The 12,874-nt window shown below is 39.3% G+C and overlaps 1 protein-coding gene and 1 non-coding gene across 2 annotated transcripts in view; one reads left to right on the top strand and one right to left on the bottom strand.

Annotated features, from left to right (window-relative positions):
• Positions 1–12,874, top strand: part of LOC148576524 (uncharacterized) — a 32,341-nt gene that overhangs the window by 6,317 nt on the left and 13,150 nt on the right. The window lies entirely within an intron of this gene.
• Positions 5,712–5,819, bottom strand: LOC148576525 (small nucleolar RNA R71). The gene has a single exon (XR_015903967.1). It is a non-coding gene; the product is annotated as a small nucleolar RNA R71 (small nucleolar RNA).

The raw sequence follows: 12,874 nt of genomic DNA, 5'->3' as shown, positions 1-12,874 counted from the left end.
AAAAAAGCTGGTCAATGCCTTCTTAGCAAAGTTCTTTTCACCTCAAAAATTAAGTAAGCTTAGAGTGGAAGTCCAAACCTTCAGACAGAAGGAAGGCGAATCCCTCTCTGAAGCTTGGAAAAGATACAAGCAATTGGTCAGAAGGTGTCCTTCTGGCATGCTTTCAGAATGGAGCATCATATGCATATTCTATGATAGTCTGTTTGAAATGTCCAAGATGTCATTGGACAACTCTGCTGGTGGATCTCTTCATCTGAAGAAGACGCCTGAAGAAGCCCAGGAACTCATTGAAATGGTTGCAAATAACCAATTCATATACACTTCTGAAAGGAATCCTGTGAATAATGGGACAACTTAAAAGAAAGGAGTTCTTGAGATTGATACTCTGAATGCCATATTGGCTCAGAATAAAATATTGACTCAGCAAATCAATATGATCTCTCAGAGTCTGTCTGGAATGCAAGCAGCAACAGGCAGTACTAAAGAAGCATCTTCTGAAGAAGAAGCTTATGATCCTGAGAACCCTGCAATGGAAGAGGTGAATTACATGGGAGAATCCCATGGAAACACCTATAATCCTTCATGGAGAAATCATCCAAATCTCTCATGGAAGGACCAACAGAAGTCTCAACAAGGCTTCAACAACAATAATGGTGGAAGAAATAGGTTTAGCAATAGCAAGCCTTTTCCATCATCTTCTCAGCAACAGACAGAGAATTCTGAGCAGAGTCTCTCTAGCTTAGTAGCCATAGTCTTTGATCTATCTAAAACCACACTAAGTTTCATGACTGAAACAAGGTCCTCCATTATAAATTTGGAGGCACAGGTGGGTCAGCTGAGTAAGAAAGTTATTGAATTCCCTCCTAGTGCTCTCCCAAGCAATACAGAAGAGAATCCCAAGAAAGAGGAGGAAAAGGCAGTGATTTCCACTTAGGAAGACTTCAATGGACGTCCACTGGCCCCCAAGGAGTTCCTTAATGGAGAACCAGAGGAATCTAAGGCTCAGATAGAGACCATAGAGATTCCACTGAACCTACTTCTGCCATTCATGAGCTCTGATGAGTATTTTCCCTCTGAAGAGGATGAAGATATTACTGAAGAGCAAGTTGCTAAGTATCTTGGAGCAATCATGAAGCTAAATGCCAAGTTATTTGGTAATGAGACTTGGGAGGATGAACCTCCATTGCTCTTCAATGAACTGAATACCTTGGATAGGCAGAAATTACCTCAGAAGAAACCGGACCCCAGAAAATTCTTAATATCCTGTACCATAGGCACCATGACTTTTGAGAAGGCTCTGTGTGACCTAGGGTCAAGTATAAACCTCATGCCCCTCTTTGTATGGAAGAAACTAGGTATCCTTGAGGTGCGAGCGGCAAGAATCTCACTAGAGATGGCAGACAATTCAAGGAAGCAGGCTTATAGACTTGTAGAGGATGTCTTGGTAAAAGTTGAAGGCCTTTACATCCCTGCTGAATTCATAATCTTGGACACTAGGAAGAACATGGATGAATTCATCATCCTTGGCAGACCCTTCCTCGCCACAGCAAAAGCCGTGATTGATGTTGACAGAGGAGAGTTGGTTCTTCAAGTGAATGAAGACCACTGATGAGCGGATAATTTATACGCTTTTTGACGTTGTTTTTAGTATGTTTTTAGTAGGATCTAGTTACTTTTAGGGATGTTTTCATTAGTTTTTATGTTAAATTCACATTTCTGGACTTTACTATGAGTTTGTGTGTTTTTCTGTGATTTCAGGTATTTTCTGGCTGAAATTGAGGGACTTGAGCAGAAATCAGATTCAGAGGTTGAAAAAGGACTGCTGATGCTGTTGGATTCTGACCTCCCTGCACTCAAAGTGGATTTTCTGGAGCTACAGAACTCGAAATGGCGCGCTTCCAATTGAGTTGGAAAGTAGACATCCAGGGCTTTCCAGCAATATATAATAGTCCATACTTTGGCCAAGAATTGACGACGTAAACTGGTGTTCAACGCCAGCCTTCTGCCCAAATCTGGCGTCCAGCGCCAGAAAAGGATCCAAAACCAGAGTTGAACGCCCAAACTGGCACAGAAACTGGCGTTCAACTCCACAAATGGCCTCTGCACGTGGAACACTTAAGCTCAGCCCAAACACACACCAAGTGGGCCCCGGAAGTGGATTTATGCATCAATTACTTACTCATGTAAACCCTAGTGACTAGTTTATTATAAATAGGACCTTTTACTACTGTATTAGGCATCTTTGGATGCCTGGTTCTTAGATCAGAGGGGCTGGCCATCTCGGCCATGCCTGGACCTTCACTTATGTATTTTCAAACGGTAGAGTTTCTACACTCCATAGATTAAGGTGTGGAGCTCTGCTGTTCCTCAAAGATTAATGCAAAGTACTACTGTTTTCTATTCAATTCTTCTTATTTCGCTTCTAAGATATCCATTCGCACCCAAGAACGTGATGAAGGTGATGATTATGTGTGACGCTCATCATCCTTCTCCCTTATGAACGCGTGCCTGACAAACACTTCCGTTCTACATGAATTAAGCTAGAATGAGTATCTCTTAGATCTCCTAACCAGAATCTTCGTGGCGTAAGCTAGAATGATGGCGGCATTCAAGGGAATCCGGAAAGTCTAAACCTTGTCCGTGGTATTCCGAGTAGGATTCAATGATTGAATGACTGTGACGAGCTCCTAACTCGCGATTGCAGGGCGTTAGTGACAGACGCAAAAGGATAGTAAATCCTATTCCAGCATGATCGAGAACCGACAGATGAATAGCCGTGCTGTGACAGGGTGCGTGAGCATATTATTCACTGAGAGGATAAGATGAAGCCATTGACAACGGTGATGCCTCCAGACGATTAGCCGTGCCGTGACAGGGCATTGGATCATTTTCCCGAGAGATGACCGAAAGTAGCCGTTGACAGTGGTGATGTATCACATAAAGCCAGCCATGGAAAGGAGTAAGACTGATTGGATGAAGATAGCAAGAAAGCAGAGGTTCAGAGGAACGAAAAGCATCTCCATTCGCTTATCTGAAATCCCTGCCAATGAATCTACATAAGTATCTCTATCCCTTTTATTGTTTATTTTAATCTAATAAAATATCATGTTTAAATCCGCCTGACTGAGATTTGCAAGGTGACCATAGCTTGCTTCAAGCCAACAATATCTGTGGGATCGACCCTTACTCACGTAAGGTTTATTACTTGGACGACCCAGTACACTTGCTGGTTAGTTGAACGGAGTTGTGTCCACACATAGTAGAGAGCCATAATAATGATTCCATACAATAACAAAGAGTACTACATTAATGTGATCACAATTTCGTCCACCAAGTTTTTGGCGCCGTTGCCGGGGATTGTTCGAGTTTGGACAACTGACGGTTCATCTTGTTGCTCAGATTAGGTAATTTTCTCTTTGTTTTCTTTTCAAAAATTTTTCAAAAATTATTTCAAAAATCTCTCATCTGTTTTCGAAAAAAAAAATAATAATAAAAATGTTTTCAAAAATTTTATTCAAGATTTTTAAGAATGAATTCTAGTGTTTCATGATGATTTGTTGAATCCTGGCTGGCTGTAAGCCATGTCCAATCTTTTGGACTGGGATTTCAACTTATCATCACAAGAGATTCTCACACACTTAGTTGTTCTATACATGAAAAAACTTACATGCTAAAGCTTGGCTGGCTATTAAGCCATGCCTGACCCTTTGATTGGAGCTTTAGAGCATAAGATTCCTGGAATTCATATTAAAAATTTTGAATCCTTATTTTTCTCTTTTCTAAATAATTTTCAAAAAATATAAAATAAAAAAAAAATCCAAAAAAAAAATTAGAAAATCATAAAAATCAAAAATATTTTTCTGTTTCTTGTTTGAGTCTTGAGTCATGTTATAAGTTTGGTGTCATTTGCATGTGCATCTTGCATTTTTTTCGAAAAAAAATCATGCATTCATAGTGGTCTTCATGATCTTCAAGTTGTTCTTGGTAAGTCTTCTTGTTTGATCTTGATGATTTTTTGTTTTGTGTCTTTTCATGTTTATCATATGCATTCTTGAATTCTTAGTGCGTAAGCATTAAAGAATTCTAAGTTTGGTGTCTTGCATGTTTTCTTTGCATGAAAATTTTTTCAAAATTGTGTCTATGATGTTCATCTTGACATTCAAAGTGTTCTTGGTGTTCATCTTGACATTCATAGCATTCTTGCATGCATCACATGTTTTGATTTAAAAATTTCATGCATTGCATCTTTTTAGTGTTTTTCTCTTGCATCATAAAAATTTCAAAAATCAAAAAAATATCTTTCCCTTTTTCTCTCATTAAATTCGAAAATTTGGATTGACTTTTTCAAAAATTTTTAAAAAATCAAAGTTGTTGCCAATGAGTCAAATCAAATTTTCAATTTGAAAATCTTATCTTTTTCAAAACAATTTTCAAAAATCAAATCTTTTTCAAAATTTTTAGCTATTTTCGAAAATTTCAAAAATATTTTTCAAAAAATCTTTTTCTTATTTTTATATAAAATTTTCGAAAATAACTAATCAATTAATGTTTTGATTCAAAAATTTGAAGTTTGTTACTTGCTTGTTAAGAAAGATTCAAACTTTAAATTCTAGAATCATATCTTGTGATTTCTTATGAACCAAGTCATTAATTGAGATTTTAAAAAAAAAATCAAATCTTTTTCAAAACTAATTTCAATCATATCTTTTCAAAAATAACTTCTTATCTTTTCAAAATTTGTTTCAACTAACTAACTAACTTTTTGTTTGTTTCTTAACTTTTTCAAAACTACCTAACTAACTCTCTCTCTCTCTAATTTTCGAAAATATCTCTCCCTTTTTCAAAAATTTCTTTTTAATTAACTAATTATTTTTATTTTTTATTTTTGAATTCAAAAATTTTCGAAAAATACTAACTAATTTTCAAAAACCAATTTTCAAAAATCACTAACTCTTTTTCAAAATAATTTTCGAAAAGTATTCCTCCCCCATCTCATTCTATTTATTCATTCATGTCCTAACATCTCATCTCACATTCCAATCCTTACAGTTGTGTTTCTTCCTTTACATCACATCCTTTATCTCCCCCTCTTCTTCTACTTACAAAGGGATCCCTATACTGTGGTATAAAGGATCTCTATCATTATTATCATTTTTCTGGCCATTCTTCCTTGTCATATGAGCAGGAGCAAGGATAAGAACATTCTTGTAGAAGCAGATCCAGAACCTGAAAGAACTCTGAAGAGAAAATTAAGAGAAGCTAAAATACAACAATCCAAAGATAACCTTTCAGAAATTTTCGAACAGGCAGAGGAGATGGCAGCCGAAAATAATAATAATGCAAGGAGGATGCTTGGTGACTTTACTGCACCTAATTCCAATTTACATGGAAGAAGCATCTCCATTCCTGCCATTGGAGCAAACAACTTTGAGCTGAAACCTCAATTAATTTCTCTGATGCAGCAGAACTGCAAGTTTCATGGACTTCCATCTGAAGATCCTTTTCAGTTCTTGACTGAATTCTTGCAGATATGTGATACTGTTAAGACTAATGGAATAGATCCTGAAGTCTACAGGCTCATGCTTTTTCCTTTTGCTGTAAGAGACAGAGCCAGAGTATGGTTGGATTCTCAACCTAAAGACAGCCTGAACTCTTGGGATAAGCTGGTCACGGCTTTCTTAGCCAAGTACTTTCCTCCTCAAAAGCTGAGCAAGCTTAGAGCTGATGTTCAAACCTTCAGACAGAAAGAAGGTGAATCCCTCTATGAAGCTTGGGAAAGATACAAACAATTGACCAAAAAGTATCCTTCTGACATGCTTTCAGAATGGACCATCCTGAATATATTCTATGATGGTTTATCTGAGCTATCAAAGATGTCACTGGACACTTCTGCAGGTGGATCCATTCACCTAAAGAAAACGCCTGCAGAAGCTCAAGAACTCATTGACATGGTTGCTAATAACCAGTTCATGTACACTTCTGAAAGGAATCCTGTGAGTAATGGGACGCCTATGAAGAAGGGAGTTCTTGAAGTTGATACTCTGAATGCCATATTGGCTCAGAACAAAATATTGACTCAGCAAGTCAATATGATTTCTCAGAGTCTGCATGGAATGCAAGCTGCATCCAACAGTACTCAAGAGGCATCTTCTGAAGAAGAAGCCTATGATCCTGAGAACCCTGCAATAGCAGAGGTTAATTACTTAGGTGAACCTTATGGAAACACCTATAACTCAACATGGAGAAATCATCCAAATTTCTCATGGAAGGATCAAAAGCCTCAACAAGGCTTTAATAATGGTGGAAGAAACAGGTTTAGCAATAGCAAGCCTTTTCCATCATCAACTCAGCAACAGACAGAGAACTCTGAACAAAATGCTTCTAATTTAGCAAATCTAGTCTCTGATCTATCTAAGGCCACTGTAAGTTTCATGAATGAAACAAGGTCTTCCATTAGAAATCTGGAAGCACAAGTGGGCCAGCTGAGTAAAAGGATCACTGAAATCCCTCCTAGTACTCTCCCAAGAAATACAGAAGAGAACCCAAAAGGAGAGTGCAAGGCCATTGACAAAAGCGCCATGGCCGAACCTGTGAGGAGAGGAGAGGACGTGAATCCCAAGGAGGAAGACCCCTTGGGACGTCCAATGGTCAATAAGGAGCTTCCCTCTGAGGAACCAAAGGACTCTGAGGCTCATCTAGAGACCATAGAGATTCCATTGAACCTCCTTATGCCCTTCATGAGCTCTGATGAGTATTCCTCTTCTGAAGAGAATGAGGATGTCACTGAAGAGCAAACTGCCAAGTTTCTTGGTGCAATCATGAAGCTGAATGCCAAATTGTTTGGCATTGATGCTTGGGAAGTTGAACCTCCCTTGTTCATCAATGAACTAAGTGATCTGGATCAACTGACATTGCCTCAGAAGAGACAGGATCCTGGAAAGTTCATAATACCCTGTACCATAGGCACCATGATCTTTAAGGCTCTGTGTGACCTTGGTTCAGGAATAAACCTCATGCCCCTCTCTGTAATAGAGAAACTGGGAATCTATGGGGTGCAAGCTACTAAAATCTCACTAGAGATGGCAGACAGCTCAAGAAGACAGGCTTATGGACACGTAGAAGATGTATTGGTAAAAGTTGAGGGCCTTTACATCCCTGCTGATTTCATAGTCCTGGATACTGGAAAGGAAGAGGATGAATCCATCATCCTAGGAAGACATTTCCTGGCCACAACAAGAGCTGTGATTGATGTTGACAGAGGTGAAATAGTCCTTCAATGGAATGAGAACTCCCTTGTATTCAAAACTCAAGGATCTCCCTCTGCAACCATGGAGAGGAAGCATGAAAAGCTTCTCTCAAAGCAGAGTCAACCAGAGCCCCCACAGTCAAACTCTAAGTTTGGTGTTAGGAGGCCACAACCAAACTCTAAGTTTGGTGTTGAACTCCCATATCCAAACTCTAAGTTTGGTGTTGGAAAGTCTCAACAAAGCTCTGCACATCTGTGAGGCTCCATGAGAGCCCACTGTCAAGCTATTGACATTAAAGAAGCGCTTGTTGTGAGGCAACCCAATGTTTATTTATCTAACTATATTTTTCTTAGTTATGTGTCTTTATAGGTTCATGATCATGAGGAGTCACAAAATAAATATAAAAATTGAAAACGGAATCAAAAACAGCAGAAGAAAAATCACACCCTGGAGGAGCATCTGTCTGGCGCCAGAACAGAGCATAGTTCTGGCGCTGAACGCCCAGAATGGGAGCATCCTGGCGCTGAATGCCCAGAACAAGCATGGTTCTGGCGTTCAACGCCAGAAATGGCAGCAAATGGGCGTTGAACGCCCAAAATGGGCACCAACCTGGCGCTGAACGCCCAGAGTTGTGTGCAAGGGCATTTTGCATGCCTAAATTGGTGCAGGGATGTAAATGCCTTGACACCTCAAGATATGTGGACCTCACAGGATCACCTCAGGATCTGTGGACCCCACAGGATCCCCACCTACCTCATCATCTCTCTTCCCATTCATGATCATCCCTTCTACTTTCCAATTACCACTCACATCCATACACCCACTACCTTCAAAATTCAACATCTCTCTTACAATTCAACATCTCTCTCCCACCCAACCCCACCCATATGGCCGAACACACACTCCCATCCATCTCCTCCATATCTTCTTCTTATTCTTCAGTCTTTCTTCTTTTGCTCGAGGGCGAGCAACATTCTAAGTTTGGTGTGGTAAAAAGCATAGCTTTTTTGTTTTTTTTCCATAACCATTAATGGCACCTAAGGCCAGAGAAGCCTCTAGAAAGAAGAAAAGGAAAGACAAAAGCTTCCATCAAGGGTCTATAGCTCAGTGGTAGAACATTTGACTGCAAATCAAGAGATCCCTGAGATACCTCAGGGGATACATCTTCTTCCACACAATTATTGGAAGCAACTAAGGGTGGAACATCAAGAGCACTCCATCATCCTTCATGAAATCAGAGAAGATCTAAAAGCAATGAAGGAGGAGCAGCAAAGACAAGGAAGAGACATAGAAGAGCTCAAGGACATCACCAAGGTGGACTCATTCCTTGTTCTTACTTTCTCTGTTTTTTTCGTTTTCTATGTGCTTATCTGTGTTTGTGTCTTCATTACATGATCATTAGTAGTTAGTAACTCTGTCTTAAAGATATGAATGTCCTATGAATCCATCACCTCTCTTAAATGAAAAATGTTTTAATTCAAAAGAACAAGAGGTACATGAGTTTCGAATTTATCTTTGAACTCAGTTTAATTATATTGATGTGGTGACAATGCTTTTTGTTTTCTGAATGTATGCTTGAACAGTGCATATGTCTTTTGAAGTTGTTGTTTAAGAATGTTAAATATGTTGGCTCTTGAAAGAATGATGACTAGGAGACATGTTATTTAATAATCTGAAAAATCATAAAAATGATTCTTGAAGCAAGAAAAAGCAGCAAAGAACAAAGCTTGCAGAAAAAAAAATAGGCGAAAAAAAAATGTAGAAGAAAAAAAAAATAAAAAATAGAAAGAAAAAGAAAAAGCAAGCAGAAAAAGCCAATAACCCTTAAAACCAAAAGGCAAGGGCAAATAAAAAGGATCCCAAGGCTTTGAGCATCAGTGGATAGGAGGGCCTAAAGGAATAAAATCCTGGTCTAAGCGGCTAAACCAAGCTGTCCCTAACCATGTGCTTGTGGCGTGTAGGTGTCAAGTGAAAACTTGAGACTGAGCGGTTAAAGTCAAGGTCCAAAGCAAAAGAAGAGTGTGCTTAAGAACCCTGGACACCTCTAATTGGGGACTTTAGCAAAGCTGAGTCACAATCTGAAAAGGTTCACCCAATTATGTGTCTGTGGCATTTATGTATCCGGTGGTAATACTGGAAAACAAAGTGCTTAGGGCCACGGCCAAGACTCATAAAGAAGCTGTGTTCAAGAATCATCATACTGAACTAGGAGAGACAATAACACTATTCGAAATCTGAAGTTCCTATAGATGCCAATCATTCTAAACTTCAATGGATAAAGTGAGATGCCAAAACTATTCAAGAGGCAAAAAGCTATAAGTCCCGCTCATATGATTGAAGCTCTGTTTCATTGATAGTTTGGAATTTGTAGTATATTCTCTTCTTTTTATCCTATTTGATTTTAAGTTGCTTGGGGACAAGCAACAATTTAAGTTTGGTGTTGTGATGAGCGGATAATTTATACGCTTTTTGACGTTGTTTTTAGTATGTTTTTAGTAGGATCTAGTTACTTTTAGGGATGTTTTTATTAGTTTTTATGTTAAATTAACATTTCTGGACTTTACTATGAGTTTGTGTGTTTTTCTGTGATTTCAGGTATTTTCTGGCTGAAATTGAGGGACTTGAGCAGAAATCAGATTCAGAGGTTGAAAAAGGACTGCTGATGCTGTTGGATTCTGACCTCCCTGAACTCAAAGTGGATTTTCTGGAGCTACAGAACTCGAAATGGCGCGCTTCCAATTGAGTTGGAAAGTAGACATCCAGGGCTTTCCAGCAATATATAATAGTCCATACTTTGGCCAAGAATTGACGACGTAAACTGGCGTTCAACGCCAGCCTTCTGCCCAAATCTGGCGTCCAGCGCCAGAAAAGGATCCAAAACCAGAGTTGAACGCCCAAACTGGCACAGAAACTGGCGTTCAACTCCACAAATGGCCTCTGCACGTGGAACACTTAAGCTCAGCCCAAACACACATCAAGTGGGCCCCGGAAGTGGATTTATGCATCAATTACTTACTCATGTAAACCCTAGTGACTAGTTTATTATAAATAGGACCTTTTACTACTGTATTAGGCATCTTTGTATTTTCAAACGGTAGAGTTTCTACACTCCATAGATTAAGGTGTGGAGCTTTGCTGTTCCTCAAAGATTAATGCAAAGTACTACTGTTTTCTATTCAATTCTTCTTATTTCGCTTCTAAGATATCCATTCGCACCCAAGAACATGATGAAGGTGATGATTATGTGTGACGCTCATCATCCTTCTCCCTTATGAACGCGTGCCTGACAAACACTTCCGTTCTACATGAATTAAGCTAGAATGAGTATCTCTTAGATCTCCTAACTAGAATCTTCGTGGCGTAAGCTAGAATGATGGCGGCATTCAAGAGAATCCGGAAAGTCTAAACCTTGTCCGTGGTATTCCGAGTAGGATTCAATGATTGAATGACTGTGACGAGCTCCTAACTCGCGATTGCAGGGCGTTAGTGACAGACGCAAAAGGATAGTAAATCCTATTCCAGCATGATCGAGAACCGACAGATGAATAGCCGTGCCGTGACAGGGTGCGTGAGCATATTATTCACTGAGAGGATAAGATGAAGCCATTGACAACGGTGATGCCTCCAGACGATTAGCCGTGCCGTGACAGGGCATTGGATCATTTTCCCGAGAGATGACCGAAAGTAGCCGTTGACAGTGGTGATGTATCACATAAAGCCAGCCATGGAAAGGAGTAAGACTGATTGGATGAAGATAGCAAGAAAGCAGAGGTTCAGAGGAACGAAAAGCATCTCCATTCGCTTATCTGAAATCTCTGCCAATGAATCTACATAAGTATCTCTATCCCTTTTATTGTTTATTTTAATCTAATAAAATATCATGTTTAAATCCGCCTGACTGAGATTTGCAAGGTGACCATAGCTTGCTTCAAGCCAACAATCTCTGTGGGATCGACCCTTACTCACGTAAGGTTTATTACTTGGACAACCTAGTACACTTGCTGGTTAGTTGAACGGAGTTGTGTCCACACATAGTAGAGAGCCATAATAATGATTCCATACAATAACAAAGAGTACTACATTAATGTGATCACAATTTCGTCCACCAACCACCTTGTGTTTAAGGCTCAAGGATCTCCCTCTTTAACCATGGAGAGAAAGCATGAAAAGCTTCTCTCAATGCAGAGTCAAATAGAGCCCCCACATTCAAAATCTAAGTTTGGTGTGGGGAGGCCATCATGATGCTCTGCATATCTGTGAGGCTCCATGAGAGCCCACTGTCAAGCTATTGACATTAAAGAAGCGCTTGTTGGGAGGCAACCCAATTTTTATTTATCTATGTTAAATTTCTATTTCTATTGTTATTTTATGTTTTCTTTAGGTTAATGATCATGTGAAGTCACAAAAATAATTGAAAAAGCAAAAACAGAATGAAAACATCATTGAAAATGGCACACCCTGGAAGACGATCTTACTGGCGTTTAAACGCCAGTAAACGCCAGTAAGGTAGCAGAATGGGCGTTAAACGCCCAGTCTGGCACCATTCTGGGCATTTAATGCCAGAAAAGGGCACCAGACTGGCGTTTAACGCCAGAAAAGGGCACCAGACTGGCGTTTAACGCCAGAAAAGGGCACAAAGCTGGCGTTTACATGCCAGAAAAGGAAGAAAAGTTGGTGTTTAATGCCAGAAAGGGAAGAAAAGCTGGCGTTAAACGCCAGAAATGGGCAGCAACCTGGCGTTTAACGCCAGGATTGGCACTCCAAAGGGCGTTTACATGCCAACATGGTGCAGGAATGAGAAATCCTTGACACCTCAGGATCTGTGGACCCCACAGGATCCCCACCTACCTCAACTCTCTCTCTCTCTTCTTCACACCTTTTCATAACACCCTTTTCCAAATACTCCTCACCAATCACCTCCATTTCTCTTCCCCATAACACGCCCCTCATAATTCAAATTCAAAATCCTTTCCCTCCCAAACCCAATGACATGGCAGAAATTGGCGAGTTAAGAAATTATTATAAGAGATATGTTGCAAGTATAGTTCTTAACCAGCCAAAATTCCACTTATCAATTTAGAAGGGGTTGTCACAAAATTATAATTAAAATACTGGGAGTATGAATCCCAGGTCGTCACCCAACGAGTTGCAGAAAGGTGTGCTATTTTATTAATCAGATGTTTTCTAAAATGGTTTGAGTTGATAAACAGGAAATTAAATCAGAGAAATTATGTAATTTAAGTAAAAACCTTGACTGGGAGTAGATTAGTTGGAAGCCCTATCCTTGATGGAGTTCTCCCAAGATTAAAATGATAATTGAAGGTTGTTCTGCTTAGTTATCCTTTACTAGGTAGAGGAAAGTCAAGCAAGTTGGAAGGCAATTTCTATTCACAAGTTCTAATCCTCTCCCTTGGGAAGGACTAGTGTCAGTGACTAGAGGGCGATCCAACAATAAACCCAATTACAATTTTTCTCTTGAGTAATCCAACTCAAGGTTTCCTTTCAATCATCTCCCAATCAAGTTATGGAACTACTCGCTCATTATGAATGTAAATTTCACAAAATAAGGAAGAGAAATACTGAAAGACATAATAAATAAAAATCAAAAGTATCAATTAAAAATAAAA

Source organism: Arachis ipaensis, chromosome B1 (genome assembly GCF_059453495.1).
Source record: "Arachis ipaensis isolate K30076 ecotype BB chromosome B1, ASM5945349v1, whole genome shotgun sequence".
Taxonomy (NCBI): domain Eukaryota; kingdom Viridiplantae; phylum Streptophyta; class Magnoliopsida; order Fabales; family Fabaceae; genus Arachis; species Arachis ipaensis.
The sequence above is the reverse complement of the archived record's forward strand: the minus strand, read 5'-3'. Positions and strand labels throughout refer to the sequence as shown.